The sequence below is a fragment of the Echinops telfairi genome, unplaced genomic scaffold, assembly GCF_000313985.2.
Source record: "Echinops telfairi isolate 266 unplaced genomic scaffold, ASM31398v2 ScPeMD7_7424;HRSCAF=8462, whole genome shotgun sequence".
Taxonomy (NCBI): Eukaryota; Metazoa; Chordata; class Mammalia; order Afrosoricida; family Tenrecidae; genus Echinops; species Echinops telfairi.
The window spans coordinates 22,306,170-22,310,115 of NW_022111324.1; positions in this window are offsets into that span (position 1 = coordinate 22,306,170).

Sequence of the window (3,946 nt, forward strand, 5' to 3'; positions counted from 1 at the left end):
AAGGAACTAAGCGACAATAGTCATTTATAGAGGTCTAAATTCAGACATGTACATATGTAAATATATTTATATATGAGGATGGGGAAATAGATTTATGTACATATATTTATAGGTTTAGTATTAAGGTAACAGATGGACACTGGGCCTCTACTCAAATACTCCTCAACACAAGAACAATTTGTTCTATTAACCTGGCATTCTATGATGCTCACCTTCCTGACATGATCACATGTATGGGTACAGATCAGAGCTGGAAACACATGCAATCCAGGACAGATAAACCCCTCAGGACCAATAATGAGAGTAGCCATACCAGGAGGGTAAGGGTAAGGTGGGGGAAGGCAGGGGAAACCGATCACAATGACCTATCTATAACCCCCTCTCAGGGGGACAGACAACAGAAAAATGGGTAAAGGAAGACATCAGTCAGTGTAAGACATGAAAAAAAAATAATAATAATTTGTAAATTATCAAGAGTTCATGAGGAAGGGAGAGGGAGGGGAAGAAAGAGGAGCTGATACCAAGGACTCAAGTAGAAAGGAAATGTTTTCAAAATGATGTCACCAAATGTACAAGTGTGCTTGACACAATGTATATATGTACGGGATTGTGATGAGTTGTATGAGCCCTCAGTAAAATGATTTTTTTACAAAGGCTGTGAGCCCTCACTCGTTTTTTAAAATGGTATTTACTCATTTATTTTGTTTTTTAAAGAAAACCATAGTCTATATAATTGCACACCTCGCCTCATTGAATAAAATCAGTAATAGAATTGTTTCAAGCCCCCCAATACATGTGGTCCTTTTTGGTGACCCTACCTCCATATTTCCTCTGCCTCTGTTGTTAGTCTGGGTAGACTAGAGAAACAAAACCAGAGACACTCGTGTGTGTGAGAGAGAGCTTTAGAGACAAGAGCAATTGTATATTGAGAAAACATCCCAGCCCAGGCCAAAGCAAGCCCATAGTTCTGATATTAGCCCATATGTCATAATCCATAAATTCCTCTTCAGACTCACACAGTGCATGCAATGATGCCGACTGCAGTTAGACCACAGGCCAGTGGATGAAAACACTTGTGGATCCAATGGCGGTGGACGCATCTCCAGGGCTCTGGCTGCCATCAGCATGGCCCATGTGGCTTGTCACCAGGAATGTACAGCAGAGTGAGAGTGTCCCCACGCTGCTGATGGGAGACTCAAGACGGGAAGGTCCTAGAATCCTGATGAGCAGGCCGCACTCAAAGGAGGTTCTCATCGGGCTGTGAGCTGATTGACAGGCTAGACTTGACCCCTTCATTCTTTTATCAAGTTGGCATGAAGTTGGGTAACTACCTCAGCCTCCCCCTCGCTGCCTCAGCCCCAGCCCCCCGGCCTCTTCATCGTCTTCAAAGTCTTCTCATTTGGTGTGAAAAGCACGCTTCTGTTTGTGTGTCCTCTGAGTTACAGTGAGGACGGCGTGGCTGTTGACAGGCAGGGGTCAGAGTGAGGTGTTCTCCTTACAGTCTGATGACTGGCAGGCAGGGTAGGCTCGGAGGGAAGTATTAAAAGATTTTCCTAATCCAGTCCCTGTGATTAGGATTAGGAAACAAAACCTGAATTCAAGCTGGCGGGGTCAGGGTCCATATGGGCTAAGTGAAGTCCGGAGCCCATCCAGGGATCCCATCCCTGCCCGTCCGCTTGGGGGAAGCTGGCTCAGCCAGGTAAGGATCAATCTCACATCCGCACCCCTTAGGCTGGTGTGGGATGTGAGAGCGTGGGACATGTGTTCGTGCTGTCGTGTGTGCGTGGGCATGTGCAGGGAAGTCCAGCGACAAAACAAGGAGGCCCGTGCTGCCTGCTTCCCCCAGGGGCAGTGCCTAGTGCCTCCCTAGTGGCTTCTCCAAGCCAGCTTTTCCACTCTTGAGGGTCCCTCAGAGTCTCTTCCTTGTCTTTTTTTGGATAGCTATTTCCTCTCTACTTTTCCAGGCTGACTCCGACTTGAAGTAGACGGAAGGACTGACGTGTCATTGACGCTTATGACCAACAGCCCTTTGGGGAAGTAGGAAAAGGTCAGGAGCAAGCGCACCTGAGCATCCGATGTAACTGGGGGTCAGGCTGGAGACCTGGGTGCTGGTCCTGGCCCTGCCAGGATGGACATTCTCATGGGCTGGGGCAGGACTGTCACAGTGAGCGGATAAACCAAGCCTTTAGGAAATCCTCTTAGCAAGCAGCAGCTCCCTCTTCTCTGCGGCATCTTAACTGGTAGGGGATGTTTCCCCCTTCCATTTAACCACTTCACATTTAGTTATTACTTACCTTTGATGGAGGGAGGGCCTGGTGACTTAGTGGGTTCTGGGTTGGGCTGCTAACTTCAAAGTCAGCATCCTGAGACACCAGCTGCCGGGAATTAGAGTAGAAAGATGAGACTTTTCCTCCCATAAAGAGTTACCGTCTCAGAAGCCCATGGGGCATTTCTATTCTGCCCTATCTGGTTTCCATGAGTCAGAATCGACTCATGGCAGGGAGGGGGTTATGGGTTTAATGGAGCCGGCACAGTGCTTTGTGCCTGAGACACAGCCAGGGTCAGCCTTTTGTGTGATAGGGGACTCACAGTGTGGGATGCGCCCAGTGTGCTCTGGCCCCAGCTCAGCTCGGAAGGACTGCAGAAGGTGAAGAAGGTTTTCCTGAGGGTGACATGAGAGTTGTGTGTGAAAGGTAGTTCCAGGAAAAACAAACCAAAGAACCTCATTGCTATTGAGTGGGTGCTGACTGACAGTGACCCTGCAGGATGGGGGAGAAGTGCCACTATAACTCTTTATGGGAGAAGACTCAAAACCAAACCCAGCTCACTCCCATCCAGTCGACGCTGACTCATGGGGACCCCATAGGGCAGGGTAGAACTGCCCTTGTGGATTTCCGAAACCGGAACTCTTGACGGGGAGTAGAAAGCCGTCTTTCTCCCTCGGAATGGCTGGTGGTTTTAAACTGCTGATCTTTCGGATCTCAGCCTCTCGTGTAACCACTATGCCAGTTAGAGTCACCCTGAGATGGGCTGTGTGTGTGTGTGTATGTGTGTGTGTGTGTGTGTGTGTGTCTAATAAAGCAGGGTGATTCAGGCCGAGGAAAAGCCCAGGCAAAGGCCTGGAGACCTGAATCAGCAGGGCCAGTGAGCTGGTTTTGAACAATTCAATTCAATATGCTTTGGATGCAGGGCAGGCTGACAGGGGTCATGAGAGGGGAGGCTGGAGGGACCCGGGTGCCATCCAAAGGCGTTGCATTTTAACCCAAGGACGTGTGCTTCTCAAAGCTGGCTGGGCTTCAAAATCACCCAGAAGCTTATTAGGAAGCCGGTTTCTGGGCTGTACTCCAACTAAATGACTCGGGATTTCCACGTGGTTAGGTCTCTTTTCACCGGCTTCCCAGAAGCCACAGGGGAGGGTGGCCAGGTTGCAGCAGGTGAGAGACAGGCAGGATGGATCACTCCTGGAGAGAAACGACCAGGGCCCATTGTGAAGGCGGGGATGCAAACCACGCCCTGGGGTTCTTGCTGTGATCTGCCCCTTCTACCTGCTCCCGGCATCAAGAAAAGTCCTGGTGAGGTGCTGGTGAGCTGGTTCCGACTCATAGTGACCTGCTGGTGGAGCAGCGCTCTGTCCCGGGCTATGCTCACAATGGTTCTTATGTTTGAGCCCATTGTGTCTGTCCATCTCTTCAAAGCCTTCCTCATTTTTTTGTTGACCTTCAGCTTTACCGAGCATGATGTCCTTTGCCGGGTCTGGTCTTTCCTAATAACATGTCCAAAGCACAGGGGACAAAGTCTCACCATCCTTACTTCTTCTTTTTTTAAAAATCATTTTATTGGGGGCTCGTAGAACTCTTATCACAATCCATACATTTATCCATTGTGTCAAGCACATTTGTACGTTTGTTGCCCTCATAATTCTCAAAACATTTTCTTTCTACTTGAG